The 12,891-nt window shown below is 41.4% G+C and overlaps 1 protein-coding gene across 1 annotated transcript in view; it reads left to right on the top strand.

The window, feature by feature from the left end:
- The window catches only part of SLC24A2 (solute carrier family 24 member 2), a 165,792-nt gene that overhangs the window by 129,893 nt on the left and 23,008 nt on the right, over nucleotides 1–12,891 (top strand). The window lies entirely within an intron of this gene.

Genomic DNA, 12,891 nt, shown 5'->3' with positions numbered 1-12,891 from the left:
TTGGCATTGAAATTCATAACATGGTTAACTTTAAGTTTAAATTATACCGTCAAATCCTTATCATTTTCCTTAGATAAGCTCTAGCAAAAGTTGCTCCACATTGGCAAACTGAAGGTAAATACCCTCCTTCTTGTTATCCTTGTTTTGCTTTTAGTTATAAATTATCCATTAAATCTCTACTCTGCTACTGTTTCAGACCCTAACCACTTCAGCCTTAGTCTGGCAGCTATTTTGTGCATTTCTGTAATGCAAGCACACTGAAATTTAAATTCTTTCAATTTTGAAAGCATTATCCATTCTCTGACAAGTATGAAACATTTTATTTTTACAAAAAATAATTAAATTTTGAACATGGGACCATTTTGAGAAGAAGTTAAAATTATCTCTGAAGTGATAATTGGCAGCAGTTCACAATTTCCGTATGAAAATAGTGATTTTGATGAAAACCCAAATGTCAGGGGTACAAAATATCCTTAACAAATGCCAAATATTTTATGAAAAATTTAAAAAAAAAGTTTTAATGCACAGCACAACTCAAGAGTTTGTTTTTAAGAAGAATGCATACGTGGCCTCAGTCCTGCAAATACTTAACTTCACACATTTTGTAGTCCCATTAAAGTCAGTGAAAATGATGTATCTGGATAAAATGTATGTGATTGAGGCCATAGTCAGACCTCTTATTGCACAGAGTAGTACCCTTCCTAAAAGATTATTTCAGGGCTTGGAGACAGCTAATACATACCTATATGCTATTCCAACAACTCTCTGAAGGCATTATCATTTTTCCCAGAATCTCACTTTTTACCTCAAAAATGAAACAGTCTCTAGTTGTGATGGTGATGAAAACCTGAAGTACATGAATCTAGTGTTGCTCTTCAGCGCAACACTAACACCATGGTTAATTATTTCATCCCTCACGTTAAAAAAGGAGAGGGAAACTCACAGACATACACATTTTACTGGTCTGGGGGTGTGACTCAATTTGATACCCCAAATGGATGATATCATTTGGATTGCCATATAAAAAAGGTCATATATAGCAACCCTAGATGTTGTGTATAAAGATGCTTATCACCCCACTCCCCATCAAGGATATAGGAGTTCCCATAAGGGTAAAGTAACATCGCCACTGAGGGGAGCGAAGCTTAGAGAGCTGCACAATCGTATTTGAAATGCCTGCTCAATCTATTGTGAGAGACATTTCATTATGACAGTGCAGATGGGTGGAGCTTGTAATGTGGGTGGCTTTTGGAACAGTATCACCACCTGTTACTTCTGCTGTGAACTCTGTTGCTTATTTATAAATCGAAAACAAAGGCACCTTTTTAGTTTTTCATTAGGGGCTTCATCCAGCTCTCACTGATGACAAGGGCAGTTTTTTCAATAGGAGCTAGTGGAGGCCCTAAGTGAAACATTTTTAACAAAAGAAATAATTAAGTGACCAAAAAAATCCAATTTAGAAAAAAACAATCTCTTAAAGAGAAAAAAAAGTGTTGCTTATTGTCCGGGTTAGCTAGACTGTGGATGGTGGAAGTTGAATGTCATGTCAAAAGAAGAGGATGCTGGCAATTTGCACAGTAAATTGCAGTTTCTGTGAACTATGCCATCCCACTAATGGTCCCATATAGAATCAGCAGCAACCAAATAAAACATGCCTGGTAAGCAAAGTAGTTGTGTATCATGCTTCTTACAGGAGTCCTTGACAAACAACACATTAATTCATTGAGAACATCTAGCTTTCCTGTAGTAACTAGGATCGCTATTGTCTACACTTGAAACACTACAGCAACACAGCTGCACAGCCATAGCGCATCAGCATAGACCAGGGTTGGCCAACCTGCGGCTCTTAAGACGCATGCAGCTCTTTGAGCAATGAAACATGGCTCCTGCTCGGAGCTGCATGCCGGGAGTGCTTACTGCCACTCTGCACACACACCCCAGCACTTGGAGGGAGAAGCACTTGGTAGAGCCCTGGGGAGACCCAGGCCTTGGGTTAGAGTGGGGGAGGAGAGCTGGAGGTGCCTGGCTCTCGGGGAGGGCATTGTGTTAGAGCAGGGAAGCTGGGGGTGCCTGGCTCTGGGGGGATGGGGAGCACATTGAGCCGTGTCTTCTATATTTAGTTTTGTCTCTCTGTCTATATGCATATACAGATATATAATATATATCTATACATAGAGAAAAATAAATATGTAATTTGAGGCTTTTTGCACTCTATCCACAACCATTTTGGCTCTTTGGCTCTAGCAGGTTGGCCATCCCTGGTGTGGACACTATCTACATTGACAAGTGGGTTTCTCCTATTAGTGTAGGCCAGAGGTTGGCAACCAAAACAGCAAGAGCCCTTTTTCTGTTAAATTTGGTGAAAACTCAGTAATTCAAGAGTCTCAGTGCATGTGAATATGAGAAGGTCTTTAATAAATAATGTCAAACCATACTTTTTGTAACCGCTATTTAAGAACAGTGTACACCCAGTGGTTTGTAATGAGATACAAGTTGACTGCACAAACTTTTTGCATATTGTTTCCTCACACTTCTCATTGTTTGTACTACTCTCTTGCTGACTTTCACTTCCAAACCCACTTGAATTATGCCAATTTTACTTCACATTAATTTCAGTTTGCTTTCTTAAAATATATGTTACCCTTCACAGCAGGAATGCCATAAGCTTCCGTTTCCTTTTCAAAATCAAGACTGAATTAACAACACAGTCAAAACACAGATACAGTATTATACCCCACAAGGAACTGCAAATATTTAAGAGAGAGTTATCCAGAATTTTGTGATCACATATCATTTGCAATTTAGATATGAGTTGTTCACAGTTGGGCTTTTAGACGTTCACCATTTATGAAAAATAATCAGGAGGGGGTTTTTGTTTTGTTTTGTTTTTTTTATCCACTTTGCAATTATATTGTCAGGAGCCACAAAGAAGTTATTAAAGAGCTGCATGTGGCTCCGGAGCTGTGGATTACAGACTCTTGGTGTAGGTAATCCATCTCCCCAAGAGGTGGGAGCCTGGTCAATGGAAGAAATTTTCTGTTCACATAGCAATGACTGCACTAGGTCATTAGGCCATCCTAACTATAGCAGTCGGGTATATGAATGTTTCTCATTCCTGAGCTACATGGCTATGGCAATGTAATTTGCCAGTGTAAATCAGACTTATTCAGTGTCCACTTGAGACATGTTCTGAAAGTCTGAGTTCATTGTTGAACCAAAGTAAATGTTGAGGCTGGTTTTTACATAACGCAAAAATGTGTATAACAAGAGAAAGAATCCAGGTAATTACATTAATAATTTCATTCCAGTTGACTATTATAATCATTGGCACGCTGTTAGGTTTTATGATCCTGCTATAACTTTAGCACTGAATAACCTATTGCGGTGTGCATGAGTAATAATTTTGTGCAGTATATGAATATTCTAGAAGAACCAGTTTGCAATAGCTTAGTTAGGAAATCAATCCTGCCTATAATTCTGGGAAATTATTCTGGAAGAACAGTGAAGGAAGAGCAATGGTTATCCCGTAGAAGAGTTCACATGTACATTGTTTTGCATTATAATAAAGTAGATTTTAAGCCTATTCAAAAACAGCTTCCTCATCCAAGACAGAACATTCTGATGGTTTCATTTCAGATTACTGCAGCACAAGCAGATACAAGTACTGCAAAGTTACAGTATTGAAGAAAGCTTAGTTTGTTTGTTTTGATTTGATTTCATTTGTGTTCCTAAACATTTAAAACTTTCAGTGGTTCAGTGTTGGAGGCTTCCATTTAAGAGCCAGCAGACATTAGTATATTCTTAAAATGCACCGTGCAGTAGCAGTAGAGGTGGTATGTGTTATTTGTTCCAGTCAAAAGTAGAGAAGCTTACAACCTAGCGAATGCATGAGTAATTCTGCACCTTCATCCTGGAAGAAAATTTTTAAGGGTTCACTTGCACAGGCAGAGAGCAACTAGAGTGACCTGGCCTCAGTTATCCATGCCTTTGTCACCACTCAGCCTCTGTACTACCCCTGGAAGTTGAAGCAAAACAAACAAATTCAAGCTGGAAATAGGATGCAAAATTTAAACAGCAAGAGTAATTAACCTTTAGAACAATTTAGCAGGAGTTGTGGTGGATTCTGCATCACTGATGATTTTTAAATCAAGATGGGATGTTTTTTCTAAAAGATATGGGCATTGTATAAGGTTAAACGAGATGATAACAATGGTCTCCTCTGGCCCAGGAATTTGTGAATCTATAAATACTATCAAGTTACATTTTGAAGTAGTTTGAAGTAGCTTTCCATCCACAGTCTCTAATTTTCTTCTTTTCCAATGATTGCCTCATGATTGCTTGTAATGTAGCTGCTTCTACTTGAAGGCGTCACTGCTTAACTATTCCTATACATATGGTTCGATAAATATAAAATCTGTATATTGTGACAAAGTCAGACCGGCAGGCTGTAACAGAGTGGGAAAAGGCAGCTCTAGATGAGTACAAGGCCCATTCCTCTATCTCCAAGGGAATCAATTCTACTGCAGATCAAGCAGGATCAACTGAAAAGGAATTGTATGAGGCAAATTAGGATCAGCTCAGACAAGGCTACTTGGGACCAACTAAGATCAGCTGTTTCCATTTCAGGGATCCCTGAGATCTTTTTAAACCCTCCCCTCTTTGAAGAAGTAAGAGGAGGAGAGAAAGAGAGAGATCTACATACACACAAGTAACACAGAGATAGCTGTGCTAGTCTATATATTATCAAAACAAAAAAGAATCTTTAAAGTGCTACTGGACTGCTTTTTTGCTTTGATACACACAAGTGGCTACTAAGCTAGAGACAGCAGAGGAATGAGTAGCTACAGGAGCAGAGACTGAGCTCCCTACCCAAAGGGAAGGTGATGAGCTTAAACCTCTACACAGAGGAAGGCCAACAGCCTGGATATGTCAGGTGGAGCCGGGGGGGGGCAGGGGGGAGTTTCACCTCAGGCCATCCTACCAAGGGGGTGAGAAGTGAAGAGGCTGGCAAGCAGAAGAGGGGCCCTTGCCATAATAAGCTGAAATTTTAAAAAATTGTTCTGTTCCTCTAAGATAGTCAAAACATTATTTCTGTAAGACTCAGGGAAACACTAATTCTCTTTTTTCCACAGTGACACATATCCAACATACCCGTGCTTGTCTTGGGCTACAACTCTGTTGAAATATTTATCCTAGCTGGGCCTGACTGTCCCTGTGTCTACACATGCCCCTTCCTTTCGAAAGGGGCATGTTAATGAGCAGGTTCAAAAAATGCTAATGAGGCACTGCAATGAATATGCAGCACCTCATTAGCATAATGACGGCCACAGCTATTCAAAAGTGTGGCTTTTCGAATCATGTGTCGCCCATGGAGATGGGACCTTCTGAAAGGACACCCGCAGTTTTCAAAAGCCCTTCTTCCGATCACCAGGTAGGAAGAATGGCTTTCGAAAACTGGGGTGGAGTCCTTTTGGAAGGTCCCGTCTCCACAGGCAGCGCGCAATTCGAAAAGCTGCACTTTTGAATTGCTGCGGCCACCATTATGCTAATGAGGCGCTGCACATTCATTGCAGCGCCTCATTAGCATCTTTCGAACCCGCTCATTAACATGCCCCTTTCAAAAGGAAGGGGCATGTGTAGACCCAGCCTGTGGTACTACACTGAAACTAAAGAACAGGAAGAAGGAATAGGCCTCCCTGAAGTGCTTAATCAGTGTCAGGAAAAGTAGAGTAGACCAGGCAGGAGGAAGCAGGAGAGAGGCATGGCATAGAGTGGAAGGAAAACTCAGTGAAGAATAGGAAATGATGAAGAGGATAGGCAGAAATGTACTTGTAAAACCCACTTCCTCAGATGAGGAAGCTTCTATTGAAGCTCATGCCCTCGTAAATTCATTAATCCCGAAGGTGCTACTGGACTGCTTGTTATTTGTGAAGCTACAGCTACCCCTTCTGAGGCTGTATGGCTACGGCTACGCTGTAGCCATAACTTGAAATACTTTACTCAATTTGAATAGTAACAGAGAGGGAGCCGTGCTAGTCTATATACTATCAAAACAAAAAAGCAGTCAAGTAGCACTTTAAAGACTAACAAAATAATTTATTAGGCGAGCTTTCGTGGAACAAACCCACTTCTTCAGACCATAGCCATACCAGAACAGACTCAATATTTAAGGCACAGAGAACCAAAAACAGTAATCAAGGTGGACAAATCAGAAAAAAAAATGTCAAGGTGAGCAAATCAGAGAGTAGAGAGTTAATGGGCACAAAACAGACATAAAAGCACTTCTGATCCACAAACCTGTTAGTCAGCATTTTAATGGAGTGGGCCATTCTGTTAATGACTTCAGAGTTTGCATCTTACTGAAGAGAAATTTTCATAACACCCTTCAAAGAGAGGCTGCTGAACTATCTTTCATATTCAAATTCAACACATTGGCTACGTCTACACGTGAAGCCAACATCAAAATAGCTTATTTCGATGTAGCAACATCGAAATAGGCTATTTCGATGAATAACGTCTACACATCCTCCAGGGCTGGCAACGTCGATGTTCAACTTCGACGTTGCGTGGCACCACATCGAAATAGGTGCTGCGAGGGTACGTCTACACGCCAAAGTAGCACACATCGAAATAAGGGTGCCAGGCACAGCTGCAGACAAGGTCACAGGGTGGACTCAACAGCAAGCCGCTCCCTTAAAGGGCCCCTCCCAGACACAGTTGCACTAAACAACACAAGATCCACAGAGCCGACAACTGGTTGCAGACCCTGTGCATGCAGCATGGATCCCCAGCTGCCGCAGCAGCAGCCAGAAGCCCTGGGCTAAGGACTGCTGCCCACGGTGACCATAGAGCCCCGCAGGGGCTGGAGAGAGAGCATCTCTCAACCCCCCAGCTGATGGCCGCCATGGAGGACCCGGCAATTTCGACGTTGCGGGACGCGGATCGTCTACACGGTCCCTACTTCGACGTTGAACGTCGAAGTAGGGTGCTATTCCGATCCCCTCATGAGGTCAGCAACTTCGACGTCTCGCCGCCTAACGTCGAAGTTAACTTTGAAATAGCGCCCGACGTGTGTAGCCGCGACGGGTGCTATTTCGAAGTTAGTGCCGCTACTTCGAAGTAGCGTGCACGTGTAGACACAGCTATTAACGTGTTTGAACTGAGATTGGAATTTTCTGGGTCACTATAGGGGCTTGTTTGCATAAGTGACTTAATCTAATTCTTGACTTCCCCTGACCCCTTCTGCCCCTCTACTCCCTGATTTGCTCACCTTGATAATTTTTTTTCTGATTTGTCCACCTTGATTACTTAATCTAATTCTTGACTTCCCCTGACCCCTTCTGCCCCTCTACTCCCTGATTTGCTCACCTTGATAATTTTTTTTCTGATTTGTCCACCTTGATTACTGTTTTTGGTTCTCTGTGCCTTAAATATTGAGTCTGTTCTGGTCTGGCTATGGTCTGAAGAACTGGGTCTGTCCCACGAAAGCTCACCTAATAAATTATTTTGTTAGTCTTTAAAGTGCTACTTGACTGCTTTTTTTCTTACTCGATTTGTTATTTCAAGTTAGCTTATTTCAAACTTGGTGCAGTCCAAATGGCACCAAAGTTTGAAATAAGTGTCTATTTTGAAGTTTCAGCTACCCCTCTCAGGAGGAGGGGTAGCAGAAATGGAATACCATGCTCGAAATAGCACTGCTGTTTTGAGCGCACAGTTTAGCTGCAGGGTTGCTATGTCAGGATACAAATGTATCCCGAAATAGCAAGCACAGTGTACTCATTTTATTCAGTTCATATATCAAGAGCACACAGGTCCTATGTCTGACAGTTTTATCCTTCATTATTCCAAACTGTGGTAGTACAAGCTAAATCTCTAAGTCAGAAACATAATATTGTGAAGTTCTGTATTTGATGCACATTTGCCTGAAGTGAAATGCACCCTTAGTCTAACTACTGGAATTATCATTTTCTGTATAACAGTCCCAGAAGTGTGTATAGATGAATTCTTTCTTCTTGTTTATAAAGCCTTTTTTTAATTAAATGAGTGAACAAAGACTTCCTACAAAGGAGAGAAGGGGGGCTTCTTAGGGTGAGCTGAGGCTAAAGCTAATTTTGTTTATTTTATTAAATTTTGAAATTATACTTTGAACTGTAGCTCAGTTTGACACCTCTCTCTGTGTTTTTCCTTCTTTCCCTTTCCTTTTCCCTTCTCCTTTGTTTTTCGTTTCATTTTCGGTATTTTCATTATATTTCTCTTTTTTTTTTTTTCAGTGTTGTACTCTCAGGGCTGAAATTCACTTCTGCTTGTAAAAGGCTGGATGATTTACTCATTCCTTCTTTTGTACTAACACGGCTACCCCTCCGATACTTCATTCCTTCTTTATGTCTCGTGTCTTCCTCATTAATCTTTCTCGCTTCTCCATCCTCAGTACAGTAAAATCTGCATAATTCAGCAGTCCCAGGGAACTAGTAATCAAATGTGCCAGATATTGGAACAGGGCCAGTGGCCAGCTGGGTAACCAGCCTCATTCCAGCTGGCCCTGGGGCAGCTGGCCCCAGCCATGTAACCAGCTCTATGGCAGCCAGCCCCGGCCAGTCAGCCAGCCTGTGGCATTCTGGTTAACACAATGTGGCAATTATCCGGGTGCCAGATACTGCGGTTTTAGTGTGTCTTGATCCTTCCATTCTTCCCAGGCCCATTTTTAAGCTGTCACCTCTTGACCCCAGTTTTCTCCAGCAAAAGAGTCTAAGTTCTGCTGGACCTCTTGCCAGAGCAGAGATCCAGTCCCTGGGATAATCGACAACTCTGGTTACACTACCACTGCCTGCAGGAGACTAAAGAGGCCTTCCCTTGTAGCCCTGTCCACCAACCCAAGACAATTATGTTAATTTTGAGTCCAATCTAAGGTTACTGAAGTAAAAAGCAATGACTCCTATTGATTTTAGTGAGTGTTGGTTCAGCCCTCTTGAGAGTGAAAAAAATACCTTGGACTAAGTTTTTTTCCAGTCCAGTCTTTACAAGGTTCCATTTTTGTCCCAGACATCGTGTTTTCTCTTGACTTGCAATGCATTCCGTCTTATTTTGGATTTTGTCCTAGTTACTATATTTTTCCTCTTAACCTTTAATGGATTTCCATGAAGGAGAAAGTTCTATTATATAATCTGGTGTATTTATAGCTTTGTCCTGAGCATTTCTGACAAAAGGAGAAGGGGACTGGAAGGACAGTGATGGTGTCTCCTTAAATATTTTATGGGCTGCTAGCTAAGGAAATGATCTTTCTGAAAGTTCTCTCTCCCCACCCTTCTTAACAAGTACTTGATTAAGCAGCTTCAGATGTAATCATCCTAAGCGGTGGCTTCCTAAAAATAACATCCAATTTCAAGTTAACATCTTCTCCTCCCATCTCTCTCACACATATACACACACACACAGGCTCATGCACACACACTTTCTCTAGTTTCCATGGAAACCTAATTGGAAAACTTATATCTGCCAACCATTTCAAAGATAACTTTTACTGAAAAGAAAAGGCACCTTGGATGCAATGCGAACACATCTCTACACCTTGTTTTCAGTGTGATTATACTAAACAGCTTACTTGAACAACTGTGATAAAGTGGATTTAGCTTTCTTCACCAAAGAGCAGCACATGGTTAGTGCATTTCAGGACAAAGCACTTGTCTGATACATTTATCCCCTTCCAAAGAATGCCTGGTCCTTTACTCAAATGAGCGTGATTTGAACTTAAGCATAGTGTGGTCTCAGTCACTGGAAGCCTTTCCTGAAATATTTTAAATGCTTCAGTTTGGGAAAGAAAGGGAAAGAGATGACAAAAATATTTGTTGAAAGGTAATAATATATCCCAAAGTGTGTGATTCTTTTGATCAATGAGCATATTCTTCTGCTGGCTGAAAATCTTCTCCCTTAATATTTCATTGAGCCTGAAATAATTGTCCAGATTGTCAGCTCAACTTTTGTGTAACTTTGAGGTAGTTGCTCTGCCATGAAAATTGATTGATGACTGTATTCCCAAGTCTATTTACTGATGTGTGCTACGTTTTTTCTGGCATATACCTTTTACACTTGTTCTGAAAATAGGCCAGTGGGAAAAAAAGCTATGGGACAGCGTCTTACTCGTCAGTTGTATCTCTAGATCACAATGACTGTTATTTCCATTGGCAGGTTGGCTAAACATAGTGGCTATGTCTACACTTATGAAAAACTTTGAAATGGCCATGCTAATGGCCAAATCAAAGAATACTAATGAAGCACGGCAATGAATATTCGGTACCTGATTAGCATGCTGCTGGCCATGGCACTTCAAAAGTGCCATGGTCCACTCACCTGTGGCCTGTCTACACGGAGGAGTCCTTTTCGAAAGGACCCTGAAAACATCAAAATCCCCTTATTCCTATCAGCTGATGCATGCTAATGAGGTGCTGAATATTCATTTCAACACCTCATTAGTATTCTTCGATTTGGCCATTAGCATGACTATTTTGAAGTTTTTCATAAGTGTAGACACGGCCAGTTTGTTACAAAGCATTCTGCGTCTTTAGCCATCCCCATCAATGAATGCTGCAGCATAACTTTGAGGAAAATAAATGGACCCACATTCAGAATTTTCCAGGCTCCCAGGATTCTAGCAGTAGATTCAGAAGGTGTACAGATTGCAGCAGCTACAGATGGGTTGAAATCATCTCAGAATCATATAATTCTAGGGCTGGAAGGGACCTCAGGAGGTCATCTATTCCAGCCCCCTGCCTAAAGCAGGATCAACCCCAATTAAATCATTCCAGCCATGACTATATCAAGCCAGGACTTAAAACCTCTAGGGATGGGGATTCCACAACCTGTCTCACTAAAGCATTCCAGTGCTTCGCCACTCTCCTGGTGGAATAGTTTTTCCTAATATCCAACCTACACCTCTTCCTCTATAACTTCAGACCATTGCTCCTTCTTTTGCCATCTGTCACCACTGAGAACAGCCTCTCTCCATCCTCTTTAGAACCCCTTTTCAGAAAGTTGGAGGCTGCTATCAAACTGCCCCTCAGTCTTCTCTTTTGGAAACTAAATAAGCTCAAATCTCACAGCGTCTCCTCATAGCTCATGTGCTCCAGCCCCTTAATAATTTTTGTTGCCCTCCACTGAACCTGCTCCAGTGCATCCACATCCTTTCTGTACTGGGAGGCCCAGAACTGGATGCAGTTCTCCACATGTGGCCTCATCAGTGCCGAGTAGAGGGGAATTACAGCTTCTCTAGATCTGCTGGAAATGCTTCTCCTAATGCACCCCAATATGCTGTTAGCCTTCTTGGTTACAGGGGCACACTATTGACTCACCTACATGTTCCTTGTCAGCATAAAATTCAGACAGAGAACTCTAGCTTCTGATTGGTGATTTCACGCTGTATGGAGGAGTTACATAGAATCTCATCATTAATGTGAGTTGTCTGCTATGTAAATGGAATGTATCCTAAGAAGAGTGCTTCAAACAGGGGGTGTTAAGGGCTAATTGCCCCAGGACCCAGAGATACACAAGGGCCCTGAGCTCTTGGCTGCTGCTGCTGCAGTGATGCCTGGAACCCAAGGTCCTTTAAATTGCTGCTGGAGTGCCACACCTCACACTATGGGCAGCACTGAGAGCTGGCTGCCCAAACCCTGCCCCTTGCACTTGAGTCCCCGCCCCTCCTGGGGCACAGAGCAGGGCCCCCATCTGCCTTGCCCAGTGGGCCAGTGAAGCTGTTGGCTCTGCTGCCTGAGAAGAAATAGGCGTAGGGTAGTGTAACGTGGGTTTTTGTGACATAATTCCACATGGAAAGGCTGCTCTTCTCTTTGTCTTTGCTTAGGTATTTATATGGCCATTGTTACTGTAAGAGCTCAGCACCTCACAAATTTTAATTTATTCAGCCTTACTTCTAGTAAGTAGAGAGAAATCATTAATTATTATTAATCTCCCACTTTACACATGGGGAATTGGGGGGAAGGTTAAGAAACCTGCCCAAGGTCATCCAGAAAGTCTGACAATCCAGCACACTAATCCCACTTAACTGTCCTCCCGCTCTCTCTTACTGAGGACATAAAATAGTCTGAGATTTGCTTTTTCAAAGAACAAAAACAGATTTTAACACTGAACAATGAGATATGAATTTGAAGCTGGTGATCTTTTGAGATGTCATCCTATTTTGATCTTAATTCCCTCGTTCAGAAATGTCATAGTGATGAGTGTTATCCACTGGCTAGAAACAAATAGCCTCAACAGTCTTTTGGAACATTAAGAAACAGAAAATAGGTAGTAACACTCTTATATGTGGCGTGATATCTGTCCTTCAGCATGATCACATTGAATCATCATTGGTCCCTGTCTGTCTGTTTACCATTTTCACAGGAAACCTGATGCTAATTCTGTGCTGATTACCTATGTCAGGAATCAGTACAGGGAGAAAAACACAAACAGAAAAATACATAGTCCTTGTCTAATTTAGGACAATATAGTGAGCTTCAAGTTTAGTAGTTTAACTCATTTGACATATCTATTGTCAGTGCTTTTTCTGTTTAAAAAAAAAAAATAAAAGAGGAGCCCATACTCAGCTGGCTTCCTGACCCCCTCCCCCAGCCAGTCCCATGGCTGGGGCTGCCAAGGTGCTAGTACTCAGTTTCTGCAAGTAGTCACACGAAAGCACTGTCTATTATAAATGTAATCAATTTATTGTGAACAATCAATAAGTATATATCATATTTGGGAAAGCTGATAAATTTGGGGGTTGGCTATTTTGTTTGTTTTTCAGATTTTTTTACATCCAGAACAAAATGGATATAGTCCTAGATGAACAACTGTTTTTACTGAGCAATATATTTTGAGCATAAGCATCTAAACAGACAATTATTCTCT

This window comes from Carettochelys insculpta, chromosome 5 (genome assembly GCF_033958435.1).
Source record: "Carettochelys insculpta isolate YL-2023 chromosome 5, ASM3395843v1, whole genome shotgun sequence".
NCBI lineage: Eukaryota > Metazoa > Chordata > Testudines > Carettochelyidae > Carettochelys > Carettochelys insculpta.
The sequence above is the reverse complement of the archived record's forward strand: the minus strand, read 5'-3'. Positions and strand labels throughout refer to the sequence as shown.